The sequence below is a fragment of the Gymnodraco acuticeps genome, unplaced genomic scaffold (genome assembly GCF_902827175.1).
Source record: "Gymnodraco acuticeps unplaced genomic scaffold, fGymAcu1.1, whole genome shotgun sequence".
Taxonomy (NCBI): domain Eukaryota; kingdom Metazoa; phylum Chordata; class Actinopteri; order Perciformes; family Bathydraconidae; genus Gymnodraco; species Gymnodraco acuticeps.
Window position 1 is genome coordinate 892,461 of NW_022992110.1, and position 19,574 is coordinate 912,034.

At 40.7% G+C, this 19,574-nt stretch overlaps 1 long non-coding RNA gene across 1 annotated transcript; it reads left to right on the forward strand.

Moving 5' to 3' along the window:
- The first annotated feature begins 2,638 nt into the window (after positions 1 to 2,638).
- On the forward strand, positions 2,639 to 3,457 carry LOC117537728. Its single transcript, XR_004567760.1, has 4 exons — positions 2,639 to 2,741; positions 2,840 to 2,888; positions 3,128 to 3,222; positions 3,320 to 3,457. It is a non-coding gene; the product is annotated as an uncharacterized LOC117537728 (long non-coding RNA).
- Positions 3,458 to 19,574: the final 16,117 nt, after the last annotated feature.

Below are 19,574 nucleotides of genomic sequence, written 5' to 3' on the forward strand. Positions count from 1 at the left end.
GCTCTTTGCAGTAACATAGAAAAAAATGTGGCTCTTAACCTCTGACTGGTTGGCCACCCCTGCCATAGATAGAGAACATGTTGCGAAACACAATAGCCAGCATATGTAGTTCTGGGGACGGGGTGGGGGAGGGGGGGACGGGGTGGACCCGTTCAAATCCAGTTTTGGACAGTCTACCGTGGTTCCATCCCATTTCAAGTGATGTTCGACGCTCGGCGTAACCCTCGGAGCACACTCAAACATCCAATCACAGAGCTTGAGGACTATCACAGGAAAATAACGTAGATCTATGCCACAATTTTAGATGCGGATTTTGTTAAACTAATAAGTTTGCGCTGTGGACCAACACTATAAATTGACGGGGAAGGGGGTAGCAATAAAGATAACACCATTAAACAGTTACACAACATAACATAAATAATATCGATACCAGCATCCCTAGCAACCAGCTTGGTAACAATTAAAACGTTGAATGGACACAATTTCCTGAAGTAATCTTCGTAATAACTAGCAAACTAAAGATCATGTACATCCACTGCACACATAATCTGAAATAACAACTCATATTTCTCGTATCAAATGACATCAAAACGCATTTTAATGGCCAAACTAACTTTAAATAGGCATTTTCCACCGAGAATAAAACGAATGTCGGCCATGTTTTTTTTTTCTGCAGGGAGAAATGTGAAGATCACGTGACGCCAGCCATTGGAATGAATGGTGAAAAAAACGTAGGGATTTTACAATTTCAGAGGCGTTTTTGTAGAAATACTACGTCCTACGTTGTGGACCAACGTAGTTATTACACGTTTTTTTGTGTGACTGGGTTGGTAGATGATGAAAATGCTGTTTTGTTTATAGGCTCCCAGATTAGCACGTATGTTCAGGTAATTTAAACCAGTAGTTATACAGAAAAATAAATATAAATGCGTATACTTATTTTCCTTCAGCTCTATAACTGTCAAAAGAACACTTCCAAATTCCAGATGCTCCCACACAGATAACTATTTCTCATTCAATACACCATGATGTATTTTAACTCAATTGTATTGTCTATTGTATTTCCTCTAGATGCTCCAAAGCCTCCCTCTGTGTCAGTGAGTCCCTCTGCTGAGATAGAGGAGGGCAGTTCAGTGACTCTGACCTGTAGCAGTGATGCTAACCCAGCAGCTAACTACACCTGGTACAAGGAGGATCAAAATGCACACCTTTCTTCTTTCAATGAAGGACCACGTCTTGTCCTCATCTCCATCCAGTCCTCTGACCCCGGACAGTATTACTGTACGGCTAAGAACAAGCTGGGGGTGAAGACATCTAACAGCATCTCCATTGATGTGAAATGTGAGTGAAACATTGTTTTAAAGCTTTGATCTGTCCAGTCTTTGCTGGAGAAGATTGCACTGATCTTTACTACTTTCTTCAGCTCTATCGCTTCTCATTCACAGTCTGCTGTGATTCTCTGAGTAGCTACAGGTGATTTTAAGATACTAAACCGTTTTTTTTAAAGGACATTTATTGACAATCATTTCCCAAAAACCTATCAATTTATCCAAAATGCAACATTTGAGAATGCCATGTAAATATTTAAAACCTCCTGATGTGAATGACCCGGGTCTCTCTGAATCTCCAGATGCTCCAAAGCTTCCCTCTGTGTCAGTTAGTCCCTCTGCTGAGAGAGAGGAGGGCAGTCCAGTGACTCTGACCTGTAGCAGTGATACTAACCCAGCAGCTAACTACACCTGGTACAAGGAGGATGAAGACTCTCCAAAAGCTTCAGGACAGATCTTCAACATCACTGACTTCAGAGCAAAACACAGTGGGAGTTATTCCTGTGGAGCCCAGAACAAATTAGGACGTAGCAACTCCACCTTTCATCTGAGTGTTGGAACAGGTAAGTTCTCTACATTCACCAGACCTGATTCACTTTGTAATCTGAAGCAACCCAAGCATATTCAAAATGTCAGTGTTCAGGGAGGAACCTCCATGGTGTCAGAGGTGGATCACACTGACAATGTGATTTATCAATCTATAGTTGAGGCCCTGACACACCAGGCCGAAATCGTCCGTTTTCGTTTGTCGGACGACGAAGCGTGCCGTCCCTGTCGCCCAAACTCAATTTGGTGTGTCCCGCACCGTCGGCCGTGACACGCCTTATTTGGCCTTCCATGGCCGACGGAAAAAGAAATCACTCTTATTGGCTGTTCAGCTAGCGAATCAGTGCATGAGAAGCGAAACGGTTGCTTGAGAATGTCTTCCACAAGCAACACTCCAATGGCTGATAGCTCCAGTACCGCACAAAACATGTTTTTGATGGACGAGAGTGAAAATGGAACGCACACGCTATTTGTTGTTTGTTTAAATCACGCAGTCTGTTCTTCTTCTCTGTCTTCCAGTTGTTGCCTCTTTTGAATGATGAATACACACTACCGCCGCCTGCTGGTAAGGAGAATTATTGCCACTCACGCATGCGCAGTTCGTACGTGCTACTTGGCCGTCGGCTAAAGTCTTTGCGGTGTGTTCCAGTGCAACTGTTGGCCAAGAAGCAGGAGACGTGAGGCGACACAACAGTCGTGTTCCGTCGGGACGTGTTATTTGGTGTCAGTTTGGTGTGTTAGGGCCTTTAGAAGTATCACATATGTGTTAATCTTTCTAGGGAGTTAACCAATGATAGTGAATATCATCAGGATGACTCTGGGGGTCTTGATGCTGATTCCTGTGTTTCTCCTGAGTCTGTGGACGAGGTACAACCATATCAGTTCATCACTTCACACATCCTTCTAACATCTTTTAGTTTACAATTAGGAAATCAAATCTGTATTTATTGTTGCCCTTAATCCAGGAAGAAGAAAGCTCTGCGCTCCACCACTGAAGCACCTGAAGAGATAGAGGTGAGAGAGAGCGGACCTATTGACAACACTTCCCCTTCGTCAAAGCTATACTGTGGCTCATAAATGCAATGAGAAGACAACTTGTGATCAAAGACAACGTCCTGAGTTGAAACCAGTAATGAATTTAGCCAATAAATAATTGGGGTCAACTTTAAAATATGAAAAATGTTTTATAAATTCTTAAAGTATATGCAGGTTCATTAATGAGGGTCTGATGTTGTCTTCTCTCTCTTCATCAGTTGGACTCTATCCCTGAGTATGAGAACGACTCACACACTGCAGCACAGACAGAAGACACAGAGGAGCAGGGAGACATGGTGTGAAGTCCACTCAGGTTAGAGCCTCCTGCATCAGATCAAACAGGCCCACTCCACATTTAGAGTCACAGTTCCAGCTGTAACTTTACACAAAGTCTCTCTGATTCTCTGCAGATGCTCTCCTGATAGAAACAAAGAAGAAGGACGTTGAAATGTCCCTGAGGAGAGCAAGGCTGTGCAGGATGTGTGCGAAGTTGATATATTCACGTTCAACTCTTAGAGCTTTTATAGTCAGTGTTCAGCAGCAGCAGCAGATAGGAGTCAGCAGCTTGTAGGTTTAGAGAATGAGCTGCTGGAAGCTTGAAGTGAATCATGTCAAGGTGTCAAACATGATTCATCGTTAAGACCAGCCGGTGGTCAGGTGCTCTATATTACTGCTTCAACTATGTGTACATGCTTATTTGTTACATGCAGACTGCAGAGTTGTTGATATTACAGAAGTCTAGTCAAATTGTTTTTTTTAATTCCACATAATAAATAACTTTTAAGAGTCCTCGTCAGTGTCTTGGTTAATAGCTGTCCTGGCTGACAGAGACAATCAAGTCTGTTTAAAACAGAGAGCCAGAAAACATCACCTTAGATGTTCACACCATGAAACATAAGCTCACTAGTAGAAGACCTTGTTAGATGTTACTGTGTAAGATTACAATCAGAATAAATCAACAGCAAGCTCTTCAACAAGTGAAGGACCATCGGACGAGTGTTTGGAAAAGATCACCTTCAAAGATCTCTAGATTTCAGGTTTTCTGTTTCACTTAGCGGTATATCATGTTTCATTATTAGCTAGCAATACAAACACAAATCTAATAAGTGTTGCTTTTGTTTATCTCCCATAGTGTCCCCATGTGATCATGTGTCACTTGGAAGGAAAGGAGCCACAGTGTTCATAAGGATCTGGGATGTTTCTGATATGAAGATCCACAGACAGAGTCTTCAACTGAGAATCAATTTCAATTATTTGCATTTGGAAAAATGCTGATAGTCATATTTTAAAAACCACCCTCCCCTTCTCTTCCATCACCCCAACACTTTATCCCTCAATCCTTCATCCCCATAACCATTCATCCTTTCATCCCTTCACCTTTCATTCCTTAATGTGTCCTTTTCCTTCACTCCTCTATTCATACACCTACAGTTTCTCTTTCTGTCTCCCCTCATCTATTTCAAATGATATGTACTTTCTGGGCGCGTCTTCATTCAGACCAGACAGAAAAACGCTTGGGACTAAATTCCCATACACTGAGAGAGCAAGCACTCTCCTGGCTGGCTCTCTTAAATTTACATTCATTACATTGTTTTAGCTTAACTTAACTGTAATATGTTCTTTCTACATTTCAAACCTCAGTTACTCTAATATCTGTTGAAATATTACAAAATGGTTTCATTATCAGAGGTCAACTTCTTCGGTATTCTATTCTGGACTTACATCTCTCACAGTAGCCCCTTGGCCACTGCTTCTGTGTTACCTGTTATAATTCAATCAATATTTAGAAACATGTCAACATTCATCAAACAGTATCTTAGCCCCAGATATGGAGCAAGTTCATTCTAAAACTATCATTCAATGCTCAGTTTGAACATCTGGGTTGGGGCGGAAGGTTTCTTTCAATCCCTATAAGAAAAATGTAAATTGTGAATTTTACAACCATGTTGACATTATACATGATACACACTCACCCCTTTTTACACATTAACTCATGTGTAAGAAAATCCTGTAATGTGGAGGGGGAAAAAGCTTTCAGGTAAATATTGGTTATTGAAACACTCAAGCCCCCAGGAAGTGCGCCGGACTCAGATGGAAATATTCGTGCTGGCCAAACGGCGGTACTATACTTCCGTTTGGTTGCCAGGCCCGGAAACACTTTTTCCCATTGACTTACATTGGGAAAGAGTGGTCTGTAAATCGTTGGATAATTTGTTTTAAACTAAATAAACTACCCAGTATGAACACTTGTATAGCCCTTATTAAAAACATTCGTTCCTCAAGTTGTAATAATGTGCTAATAACGTTATTCTGAGAGTTATTTCCCTCTGCATTATGAACGCGCATCTAACCCACGGGACCGCGCCGCCCGGCACGTTCATGTTACGTGTCCCGACCAATCAGAGCACACTATGCTCACAGGGAGGGTGGGGGCTGGAGCTATTGGAGCTATTGGAGCTACAACGAGCCGTTAAAGGCAGAGAGTGAAATTCAGTGAATACACGCAGTTTACAGAGATGCTGTGAGAAACCAATGTGAGTTGCGTTTATCTTTACCCATGGATGCACAATAAGAACGGACCCATATCGTCCTACTGCCAGCCCACGGAGCTGTAATAATGGATATATTGCACATGTTTGCTGTAATTCATTATCATACTACATGGGCTGTATGATTAAATCTTGTACCGTAAATGTTGTATTAAATAAAGTTAATATTACTTATTATTATAAGTATATATATATATATATACACAGTACAATCATTCTTTCATGCTAAATGAAGCTCTGTTGCATGGATATCACTAGATCCTGTTACAGCGTAATATAAGTACCGATTGATGTGACATTAGCATAATTACTAGCTAGCCGCTAGCTGCTAACTGCCGCCTCGTTAATATCAAATCCATCATAATAACAAACCATTACCATGCTGTCATGAACCATGGATGTATAATAAGAACTGGATACAGCGTGGGAGGCGGGGCCTCATTCATTCCTATGAGAGTTGCTCATAGAGAGGCGAAGTCCCTCCCCTTCCGAAAGCCTCCATGGGACCCCGGAAGCGGAAAATTATACATTGAAGTCAATGGAGAGAGAAAGGTTATCTTTTGATCCCGTTTGAATTGTGCCACGAATGACACATATGATGTTTGTCAATTTAAAAGAACATTTTGCAAGTCAAAAAAATAAAAATGTGTCGTAAAACTGTGAAGTTACAAATTGTTTCGTGTGAAACCGCTCAGTGAACTACAGGTCTCTCGTCTCGCACAATACGCGTCACCAACATAAAGATGGCCGTCACGTTAGCACATTTCACCACATTCTTTCAGAATGAGAATAAAAGTATTTTACGAGGTGAAAATCACTACAAGTCTGGGCACGTTGAGAACTGTACCTATATGAAAGGGGAGTTAGTCGGTTCTGTAAGAGCCAGCATGCGGGACTGGCTTTACAAGGTTTCGGTGAGTAATATGAGTGCAATGTGTAACGTTAATGTCAGCTAGCTAACATTAGCTAACAAGGTACACTAACGTGTTTTGTTTTAGCAACTAGTTTTCTCCTTAAGAACTTCGTGGTCTCTGTGTATGCTGTGGATAACATTAGTGTTCACAAGAACAAGGTACACTCCCGTGTTTTGTTTTAGTTGCTCTTCAGATTGAAGCGGCCAGTTTTATATCGACTATACTGTATGTGTGATCTCCTTTTTCTCGTTGTGTCATTTGAGTTTATTTGCTGTGTGTCGATTCAAGGATTTTGGTTATCTAGGCACAGCTGTGTGTGACTCCCTCTGGTACACCGGTATGTGTTTTCCTAATGTAGAGAGCATTGATTAATTAATAAACTACACACTGAGTCTAGATCCTGACCAAATCCTTTTTTATTGTTGATCAAATGTTTTTCAAAAATGTATTCATACACATTTAGAAAAATACAATGTACAATCACAACCAATACAACACAAATTAGAAAAAATACAGAAAAAACAAACAATAACAACAGACAAGAGGACAAAACTATGGGAAAATAAACCCTCCCACCCCCAGATCCGGACCATCCTTGTATTATTGCTCATTCAATCTATTATAGCATGCTAACAAATGGTACTTACTTTATTTTTACAGATCTGCATGGGAGACGATGGCGCGATGCAGAGCGCTGTCTGTGATTGTGCACAGGAGATGTACAAATGCAGCCACGCTGCAGCATTGGCAATATTTGCCATGTGGCAGATCAGCTCCACAGATGTTGAGTGCCAGTGGAGGAAGCCTGGCACTTCCAAAGTAGTACAGCCGGTGTCTCAACTTTACCAACAGCGAGAGGAGACATACAACCCACTGGCCAGAGACATCGCCAACTGTCAACTGGGGGGTTGTAAACCAGGCCGAAGGGGTGAAGGCTTTTGTGGAGGCCTATCAAGTGACAGTGTTCGAATCGAGTCTGGTCTCTTTGTGAGTGAGTCGGGTGTTCTGGGAGCATCACCCGATGGACTTGTGGAGCCATCTGCCCTGCTGGAGGTGAAGTGTCCACACAGCCAGAGGAACATGACCATCACGGAGGCAGTCCAGTTACCATCCTTCTGTCTCCGTGAGGAGGGTGGGTCATATATTCTCAAGGAGAATCACCCATACTGGCACCAGGTCCAAGGGCAGCTGCACATCACAGACCGGAGTCTCTGCTACTTTGTTGTGTGGACCACGAAGGAGGCGATCATCATCCCCATCCCCAAAGACCCTGCATGGCATGGAAATCTCCTCCTCCTGGAACAATTCTACACCCAGCATATGCTCCCTGTGTTGGCCAGTAGAGAGGAGTACATTTCAATAAACATACTCTTAACACCCTCGGACTCTGCGTTGTGTTTCGTATGTGTGATGGGGTGTTATGCAGAGGGGAGGAAAACAGGACACAGCAGATTGGGATTGTGGTGGAGATGCTGAGCAGTTATTTAATTGTTGCATGTAATTATTATTATACTGCGTGCTTCTTAGTTATTCCATCTTTTGCTGTAACATGGATCTGTATGTAACTCTATATTTACTTGTTATCTACCACACTTCCTTCTACATCATACACCATCATTATACATGATGGTGTATATAGGATATATATATTTGTATACATATCTGTAAATTGTATAATTTTATTTAAACGTCTTTTTGATCTCTCAAACTGGGTAAGATTGACAATAAAGTTGACTTTGAAAAATATATATTTTCTTTATGAAAATAGTTGACTGTTGTCAAATGAATCCAAATGAAACGTTGGACTGAACTACAACTACGCCTTTAAATCTCTACGGACTGTTTTTCAGTGGGATGGCAAGTTCCTATCTTTAAACATTTATTAGTTTTTTCTCAGAACAGATTTGATTTTCTGAAGTTAATTTAACTTTGCCGACCATGTAAGGTCATTATTAAAAAGGTACAATCAATTTGTTTAGGGTTGACTAAAATAATGAAAAACATTCATTTGGATAATTTACTGACAGAATAAGAAACTCAATGATGCTCTACTCACCTGTTCCCTTTTTATAAAGTGAAACAGTTGAAACGATAGATTTTAGTAAACTTAAAAACAACCTTCTCCAAAAGCTATCATGGAATATACCGAATACTTGTTTTAGAACTTTATTAAATATTTTTATATAAATAGTTTGAATGATCCATAATTGACAGAAGCTTGTGTTTACACTGACCTGTTACTCATATATTAATGTCTTTGTAACTTCAGTAAACCACTACCTCACTAATTTCTTTCATTCATCACGGTTCAGTAAACTAAGTGATACATGAACCAGTTTAATCATTATAATAACGTAGGATTGCAACTCTTTGAAAATGTATGTGGCTCTTAAAAGAGCTGTTGTGTTTGGGTGTGCTGGTCTCAGGTCAGTCTAAGCCCTCTCTCCGCGGATGTGGCGGGCCAGCTGGATGTCCTTGGGCATGATGGGGACCCTCTTTGCTTGGTTCATCTTACTGGGGGGCAGCTACATGGATGTCGGTGCAGTCCACAATCATTGCGCAGTTGAAGGCAGAATGAATTTATTATTGACTCTGAATGAAGCACAACTTCATGTCATACAATGCAATGACTTTATTTGTAATTGTGTAAAAAAATATGAGCATTGATTAGCAAGCAGGACCTGCAGGAACAGAGAATGGTGATGGAGCTGGGAAGAGAGAAGAATAAAGAAAACAGATCAACTTTATTATCGGATATTAAAAATTCAATTTCAAAACAAGTTGCCGCTCCTACAGTTTTCTAGTATGTAAAGATTGATTTCACATGACCTATGCAACATATCACACTCAATACATGTGTGTCTCTGGGGGTGCATTGTGCCTTTGATGTATATAAATAATATACCATAACCAAATACTATTACGTACAGTGGAAATCAGGTTGCCAGAGCAGGTCAGTGTGCATGTTCCTCAACGTCTCAGCAGTTACAGGTGAGGTAAAGAAAATAAAAGAGAAAAAGGTCAGTAACAACACTTTAAAGTAACAACACTTTGAATAATTATCTCTTCTAACAATTTTCTCTCAATAAGCACACAACGACTGTCTTTCCAACAAACAGATTGTCATCACAATGAAACACGTCCAGAAGAATGTCATGCAAAGCTCCATGCCTGCCTTCGACTCTCCCTGAACTGCTTCCTTAGCACCCGGTGGAGGGCGCAGTAGGCTACTCTTCAAAAGTTTCACGAAATTCTTACCATCATGTTTGGTTACTGTTTAACATTTTGGTTTACTTCATGTAATAAAATAATAACTTCATGGTAAGGCTACTAAAAATGACAAGGCTAAGTAATGTAATGCTAACTAATGTGCTCGCTACTCGTCGCTACTAGCTAGGTAGATAACTTGACTATGTTCCATGCACAACATGTATATTACCTATGATATTACCTGATATGTCTGATCCAGCGACTCCTGGTCCTTTCATCAGACGGGAATCGATAGAAGGAGCAAGTGGTATGATCACTTTTATGACTACAACCTGGTACAAAGCACACAGGCATCTTGTAAAAGTGAATTTATTTTTAGCGATCTATAATTTATTGGAGGAATAAATCAGTTATGAGATTTTCTTCTTCTTCACTTTAATTACGAGTCTTATTATAAATCACCGAGCATGCCTGTGACATCACTTACGCGACCCAGAATGGGATTTGGGATTTGTAGTCTTTGTAGTAGCGTATTTTTCATAGTCTTATATTTCAGCAGTTTTACGACAAAATGTGACTTTTTTGACATGGAAATGATTGTTTAAGATTGACAAACATCATATGTGTAGTTCGTGGCACAATTCAAACGGGATCAAAAGATACGTGTTCTCTCTCCATTGAATTCAATGTAAATTTTTCGCTTCCGGGGTCCCATGGTCCGGAAGTAGATGGGCGTGACTTCGCCTCTCCATTAGCGCATGATGACAAAATGGCCCAACTTTTGAGAGAGCGAAACGTCACAGATTACCCGGCATGCCTGAGAAGTACCCGTATGTGCACTCATAGAGCATGCGCAACTTTAACTACGCCGCCCAAAAGGCTTGTTCACATTAAGCACGTGAATTTGCGTACACGTAAAAGCACCGTGCGTTCATGACAGCATGGTACTGGATTTATATTAACGAGGCGGCAGTTAACAGCTAGCTAGTAAATTATGCTAAATTACACATCAATCGTTATGTACTTTTATATTACTCTGACATCAGGATCTAGTGATATCCAAGCAACAGAGCTTCATTTAGCATGATACTTGTGTGGGTTGTACATGAAACCACTTGGTAATATATAAAAATGTATATGTTGAAGCCTGTTATGATCAATTGTGAGTTAAAACTTTATCTAAAAAGTAAAGCTGATGATGGATTACTGTGGTGGAGTTAAAATAACAATAGCCTATTTCTTTTTGAAATGTGATGGAGTAAAAGGATAGTAACTGTGATTATTCATGTTAAGTAGCCCACAAGTAACTAAAACAATTGCAAGTGCAATAAGAAGCTACAGGAACGTTAATCTACGTCGGTAATATTAACTTTATTTAATACAACATTTACGGTACAAGATTTACATCATACAGCCCATGTAGTATAATATTTTACAAATGATGAATTACAGCAAACATGTGCAATATATCCATTATTACAGCTCCGTGGGATGGCAGTAAGGTGATATGGTCCGTTGTTATTCCATGGGTAAAGAGGATCATGTAGTACTGAACACATAACATGAACATGCCTGGCTTCGCGGTCCCGTGGGTTAGATGCGCGTTCATAATGCCGAGGGAAATAACTCTCAGAATAACGTTATTAGCACATATACAAACGTTCATACTGGGTAGTTTATTTAATTTAAAAAAAATTATCCAACGAGTTACAGACCACTCTTTCCCAATATAAGTCAATGGGAAAAAGTGTTTCCGGGCCCAGCAACCAAAAGGAAGTGTAGTACCGCCGTTTAACCAGCACGAATATTCTCATCAGAACTCCAGCGCACTTCCTGGGGCTTGTCATGAACGTGCGGTGCTGTTACGTGTACGCAAATTGACGTGCTTGATGTGATCGAGCATTTTGGTTAAAGTTGCGCATGCTCTATGAGTGCACATACGGGTACTTCTCAGGCATGCCGGGTAATCTGTGACGTTTCACTCTCTCAAAAGTTGAGCCATTTTATCATCATGCGCCAATGAGCAACTCTCATAGGAATGAATGAGGCCCCGTCTCCCACGCTGTATCCAGTTCTTATTATACATCCATGCAAACACTGCGTAGAGCGCATTTGCCGCCATCTTGTGTATTGTGGATGCACAAAGTTATATGTACCTACCTCCTTTACTGGTACCGGTACATGTGTTAAATGTAGTATAGTTGTTAGGTTGGAGGCGGGAATCATAGCCATAGAAGCCCGGCTCCGCATCTTAGAAAGTAACTCAGCTACAGTAAAGCCCATGTTAGCCGGTGCGGACCGTCAAAAGGTAGCTCCTATTAGCCGTCCCCCGGCAACTCCCGAGCAGCAGGGAGACTGGGTGACTGTTCAGAAGGGGCATAACGCGAAACCCGCAGGTCCCCACCAACCCGTTCACGTATCTAACAGATATTCCCCACTCAGCGAGACACCCGCTGAGAAGCCAACTCTGGTTATTGGTAGCTCTATTATGAGACACGTGAAAATTAGAGACCGAAGCCTCCACAGTCACATGCATTCCGGGGGCCATAGCGGGCGACGTTGAGGCGCATCTTAAACTGCTGGCTAAAAATAAACGTAAATACAGTAGGATTGTTATTCACGTCGGTGGTAATGATGTTCGTATACGCCGATCAGAATGCACCAAACTAATGTGGAGTCGGTGTGTAGTTATGCTAAAACAATGTCGGACACCGTAATCTTCTCTGGTCCCCTCCCCAATCTGATCAATGATGACATTATAGCATTTATCATTTCAGCGCTGGTTGTCTTGGTGGTGCCCAGCAAACAATGTGGGCTTCGTAAATAATTGGACAGCCTTCTGGGGAAAACCTGGTCTGATTAAGAGAGACGGCATTCATCCTACTTTGGAAGGTGCAAATCTTCATTTCGGCAACATTTCAGGGCTTTGTGGACTTAATCCATGACAAACTGGAGTTGAGACCAGGAGGCGGAGTCGCAGTCTTACACGCTTCTCTGCGCTCTCTCCTAGGCAGTCATCCATAGGAATCCCGAACCCAATAACATACCCAATATTAGCGGTATGTGTGTCCGCCCAAGGACAAGTTAAGGTAAAACCTAATAGAGGTGTCATACATAATAACCTAATAAAAGTAAATGTAACAACTACTACAGTGCAACAAAACAGGAATATTAAATGTGGTCTCTTAAACATAAGATCTCTAGCATCTAAAGCAATATTGGTAAATGATTTAATATCAGATTATAATATTAATATATGCTGTCTCACTTAAACTTGGTTGAGACATGAAGAATATGTCAGCATTAATGAGGCCACTCCACCCAGCCATATCAATACTCATATTGCCCGAGGCACGGGCCGAGGAGGTGGAGTTACAGCAATCTTTGACTCAAGTTTGCTTATCAATACTAAACCAAAATTAAATTATACCTCCTTTGAAAGTCTCGTTTTTAGTCTTATGCATCCGACCTGGAAAACTTTGCAGCCAATCTTATTTGTTACAGTGTACCGTGCACCAGGTCCTTATTCAGAATTCTTATCTGAATTCTCTGAGTTTTTATCAACTTTGGTTCTTAAAACAGATAAAGTAATTATCGTAGGTGACTTTAATATTCATGTTGACGATGATAAAAATAGCCTTACTGTTGCATTTAACTCTATATTAGATTCTGTTGGTTTTTGTCAGAGTGTAAATAAACCAACCCACTGCTATAATCACACTCTCGACCTTGTTCTGACTTATGGTATTGAATTGAGCAACTATTAGTCGAACCGCATAATCCTGCTTTATCCGACCATTTCTTAGTAACTTTTGAAGTACTGTTACGAGACTACAAAGGCATTAGTCAAAAGCTCCTGCAGCAGAAACCTATCTGTTAGTGCTATAGCCAAATTTAAGGAAGAGATTCCACCAATACTTACTCGATAGCATGTCTGCATGTAAGGGAGGAAACTTATACAAAATGTACACCACCCCAAATTGATCATGTTGTTGATAGTGCCACAGATGCGCTGCGAATAAAATTAGACTCTGTTGCTCCTTTGAAAAAGAAGAAAATAAAACAACATAGATTAGCTCCATGGCATAATGCCGAAACCCGCAAAATAAAGCAAAAGTCGAGACAACTTGAAAGGATATGGCGTTCCACTAAACTTGAAGAATCTCGTTTAATTTGGCATATTACTCTCAATGAATATAAGAAAGCACTGCGTAAAGCGAGAGCAGCCTACTACTCTTCATTAATAGATGAGAATAAGAATAATGCAAGATTTATTTTCAGCACTGTAGTCAGGCTGACAGAGAGCCACAGCTCGATTGAGCCTTCTATTCCCATAGCACTCAGTAGTAATGATTTTATGTGCTTTTTTAACGATAAAATTGTTACTCTTAGAAACAAAATTAATGACCTCTTGCCTTTGACCAGTATAGTGTTATCAACAGCTCCCGGAAACGTAAGTTCTAATATTACACTAGATAGTAAACTAGAATGCTATTCAGCCATAAACCTTGAACAATTAAATTCAATGATTCTCTCTTCTAAACCATCAACGTGTATGTTAGACCCAATTCCAACTAAGCTGTTGAAGGAAGTTTTTCCATTAATTAGCACTTCTTTATTAAATATTATGAATATGTCTTTATTATCAGGCTATGTTCCACAATCATTCAAAGTAGCAGTGATAAAACCGCTTCTTAAAAAGCACAACCTCGATCCAGAGGTTTTAGCCAATTATAGACCTATTTCCAATCTTTCCGTTCCTCTCAAAAATTCTTGAGAAAGCGGTCGCAAAACAGTTGTGTGATTACTTAAAAAACAATGATTTATTTGAAGATTTCAGTCTGGCTTTAGAACACATCATAGCACAAGAGACAGCTCTGGTTTAAAGTCACAAATGACATTCTAATAGCCTCTGACAAGGGACGTGTCTCTATTCTTGTTTTGCTCGATCTCAGTGCTGCATTTGATACTATCAACCATGATATCTTGCAAAGACTAGAGCACGTAGTTGGCATACAGGGAACTGCTTTAGGCTGGTTTAGGTCCTATCTATCTGAACGCTCTCAGTTTGTACGTGTCAATGATGAAATATTCCACGCAAACCAAAGTTAGCCATGGAGTGCCCACAGGGCTCAGTGCTCGGACCTATTTTGTTTCACATTATATATGCTTCCATTAGGCAATATTATAAGGAATCATTCTGTACATTTCATTGTTATGCGGATGATACTCAACTATATTTATCAATCAAGCCTGATGAAATGAATCATCTAAATAAATTCAAGACTGCCTTAAGGACTTAAAAACGTGGATGACCTTAAACTTTTTGATGTTAAACACGACCAAAACTGAAGTTATTGTACTTGGCCCCGAAGAATCTACGAAACAACATTATCTAAGGATATCTAACTATGGATGGCATTAATTTGGCCTCCAGTGAGACTGTAAGGAATCTTGGTGTTATATTTGATCAGGATTTATCCTTTAAACGCCCACATAAAATCAATTTCAAGGACCGGCCTACTTCCATCTACGTAACATTGCAAAAATCAGGCATATCTTGCCTCAAAACGATCAGAGAAACTAGTCCATGCATTTATTACTTCAAGGCTGGATTATTGTAACTATTTATTATCAGCGTGTACCAAGAAGTCAGTCAGTCGCTTCAGCTGATTCAAAATGCTGCAGCTCGTGTACTAACCAGAGTTAGGAAAAGGGACCACATTACTCCTGTTCTGGCTGCCTTACACTGGCTCCCTATAGAACACAGGATATAATTTAAAATTCTTCTTCTCGCCTACAAAGCCCTTAATGGGCAGGTGCCATCTTACCTTAAATAACTCATTATACCCTACTGTCCTACTAGGGCATTGCGTTCCAAGAATGCAGGGTTGTTGGTTGTTCCTAGAGTCTCTAAAAGTACAATTGGAGCCAGAGCCTTTTCTTATCAAGCTCCACATTTGTGGAATCAGCTTCCAGTTTGTGTTCGGGCGGCAGATACCCTATCCGTTTTTAAGAGTGCGCTTAAGACCTTCCTTTTTGATAAAGCTTATAGTTAGGGCTGATTAGATCCAGCCCCTAGTTTTGCTGATATAGGCTTAGTTTGTCGGGCGACATCTTACTTCTTCCTTCTCTCTGTCTATACCTGTGTACTCTCATGTTCCGATTAACCCAGCTTCCCCAAATGTATTTCTTTTTGGTGTCTATATACACCGGGATCCGGAGTCATGGATGATCCTGCGCTCCTCTGTCCTGGATCGCGAGCCCTGGATCTTGAGTCGTGGCTGTGGTCCTGGATCATAGGTCCTGGATGGATATCCTCGTGGATTCATCTTCCTATTATACACACATGCATTTCCAAACATTTGGACTACCTATGTTGCAAATGTATTATCTTTTCAATTACACACGGGCATATATTGCACGTCTGTCCGTCCTGGAGAGGGATCCCTCCTCTGTTGCTCTCCCTGAGGTTTTCTCCCATTTTTCCCTTTAAACTGGTGGGTTTTCTTCGGAAGTTTTTCCTTGTACGATGTGAGGGTCTAAGGACAGAGGGTGTCGTATTGTCATACTGATATTTTGTACAAACTGTAAAGTCCACTGAGACAAATGTAACATTTGTGATATTGGGCTATATAAATAAACATTGATTGATTGATTGATTGATGTAATATGTTTTCTTTTATATTTTAGTTAAATAATTCTGTGAGGGTTCTGCTATGTTGTCAATTATATTATCTTATCAATGATTGTGTGGTAATTAAGGAGTCTCATGATTGAAATACAGTGTTAATAGCCAAGTTGTATGTGCTATTGAAAGGTGTTGCATTTGCCGCCATCTTGTGTATTGTGTATGGACTCAGTTATATGTAATATGTTGTCAATTATATAATCTTATCAATGATATTGTGGTAATTAAGAAGTTTCATGATTGAAATACAGTGTTAATAGTCAAGTTGTATGTGCTATTGAAAGGTGTTGCATTTGTTGACTCACTCCAGTAAAAGTACCGGAGAATGAAACCTAACTTTGACTCTTGTCAAAATTCTTCCCCTTTTATTCAGGGGCGTAACACTTACTGTATATATTGTGTGCCCTCCTTGCTTCTTGTCCTCTGGTCTCCCGGGCTGCGGGCCCAACAACATTCCTTTTCATGCCTCCGAAGTAAAGTACCCTTTTGCACCTTCATTGCACCGGCCTCCGACTCCCTTTCTCTCGACACTACAATAGTGTATTTAAATTCAAATTACGACATATCCACATTGATTTTTAATTTCTAACACTATACAGAGATTTGATTTGTTGCACTGCGACCTGTTTAGCTTAATGATGTTTATTTATTTCCCTTTTTCCTTTATGAGTATTTTCTGTTAGTTATAATAGTTTTGGTTTTGAAAGAGTAGTTTTATTATTGATCCAGTAGTAGGTGTTAGGCAACGTCCGGATGCCAATCGTCCTTAAAACCAAAAGAAGAAGAAATCTTTCCCGCTTTATTTTGACGTCCTCAAACCGCACCGGAAGTGAAGTTCCCAGCTCTTTCTAACCTGGATCGACGGTGGCGTCTCGTCGCTCCGGTTCTCTCTCTCTCTGTGTTCCTGAGAAAGTGCGTGTGAGCTCCAGCTCTACTGATCCATCATCTCTGTGTTTGGATAAACCTCTGAATGGACTCTGTGCTCTTTTTTCTGGAGCGTTTACCTCGGACTATAGGAGCTAGCTTAGCATGCTAGCTGGAAACACGTTAGCAACGCTAGTCAGATTGAGAGTTTGACGGAGAGAAGAAACGGTGTGTTGTGTGTTTAACGGATTCTGCAGGGAAAGGTGATCTAGGAAACATGAGTAAAGTCCAAATGCTTCTGTCTTTGAAGAAGCAGCGACTCACTGCTGAAGAGATATTTGCTCTGTTTGAAAAGACGATAGCAGAGCTCGAGGAGGATCTGTTTCTTTCCAAAGAGGAGAACAAGAGACTCCAGAAGCTTCTGGACGCTGTTTTACAGCCTCAGCTTCGGATACACAGAGCAGGTCTGTTCCCTTTACCCTTAATTAACACTTTACACTCTTCAGTAGCACTTTATTATCACATTAATAACACTTTAGACCATTTATCAGCACTTGCTGCAGGTAAGTAAAAGTACAAACACCACACTGTGAAAATCGGATTAATCACAGTTTAAAAATTAATTAATCATGATTAATCACCATTCGAACTATGTCCAAAATATGCCATTTCTTTATGTATATTGTTGTGGGAATGGAAAGATAAATGAAAGAAGGCGGATATATCCATTTAACATACAGTAGGCTATGTATGTATGTTTATTATAACATTGTTTTGTGTGTCAAAATGAAAGACAGCCCACACACCTATCAATCATCAAACCGTGGGGTCTTATTTCATTACATGTTGATTTCTATCAACACGTAATGTTGTATTCTTTCACACACAGTGACGTGACGAGCTACCCACAATGCAATAAGCGCCATATATATATAAAAATACGCAATTTTCCTGGAGGTGCAAATATCCTGGAAGTGCAAATATAAACAGCTAGCTAACGTAGCCAGGCAGAGCGCACAAGTTTTTTTTTCTGAATTAACGACCGAAGAAATCGCTGCATGTCTTCGGATTACATCTCTGGACTTGAGGGGTGTGCTCTAGGTCGTTACCAGCGTAAACTAGAGCTGTGTGGGTTGTCAGATTGCCCTTACAGACTGCCTGCAGATGTATGGAAAAACGACAGTGGCCTTCGTCGATTTTGGCTGCATCTACGTCTAATTTCTGGAAACACCAGGTGAATACCCCACTTGTCACAATAATATTATCATGCCATTGCATATATGTGGTATTTTAGAGTTGGCTAGATATTGATTAAGGCAATAGACTATGATATTCAGTACAGGAAGCTTAGCAACACCTAGACGGTGTACGGCTGCTTGCACCTCGCGTAAAACGGCGGATACTGGAAGTACGGTGTGGCCCTCGGCCCAATACCCGTATGTGTGTGTGAAAGAATGGATGTATATAGAGATGTGCTACAGCAAAAGTATTCTCCGTCGGGACTTCCTGCAACAACACCACGCCGTTATCGTGATTCTGATTGGCCAGAAGACATGATCAAAGATGTTCTATTGAGAAGACGATCACTACGTGACAAAAGTTTTCAAAACCGTTTCTGGTCTTCGGTATTTCCAGACAAGTGGCTACTGAAATCAATCTTACTTAACTGCTGTCGAGTTGGCGGACTTTATTTTGCTTACTTTAACATCATTTTTCATGGTGGGGCTAAGCCATTTCTTGGTATGGGTGTAGCCTACCCCAGCCATACCCTGGCTCTGGCACTGGTGGGAGGTATGGGGCGGGCCATTCTGCACATGCGTTAAATGCGTTAAATATTTTAACGCAATTAATTCAAAAAATTAATTACCTCTGTTAACGCGATAATTTTGACAGCATTAATAAAAATACATGGATTTAATAATATGCCATTTAATGTACTGATTTAAAGAGCCTGTGACACGAGTTTCCCCCATCATCCAAACCCATCAATTTGAGCAAATATTGTCCCCTTGAAAACCGTTACTGAACTGATTTTGGATATTTGTACTTTGATAACCATTAATCTGCCCTTCAATGTTGACCATTTTCTGGATCTTCTCTGGGATTCTTCAAGTCCCGCCAAATTATGTGTGACGGCATTGTGGGCACAGCGCTCCAGCTGCACCGTTCAGGATGCCAGCATCTGCATGTAAATGCACGATGGCGCACACAGCAGCAAGCTCAGACAGCGATGACAGTTTAATTTTGAACGTGTCTGAGAGCTCATATGAGGCTGAAGGATCGCTTTATGTTGTATCTGTTAGAAGTTTAGGAATTAGGTGCGTCAATATGGGCGATCATACGGTCATGTAGCCAGTGGTGGACTGGGACTAAAAATCATCCCGGGACTCTCGACCGGCCCACTTCGGTACCGCTAGTAAATTGTCAACGGGGGGAG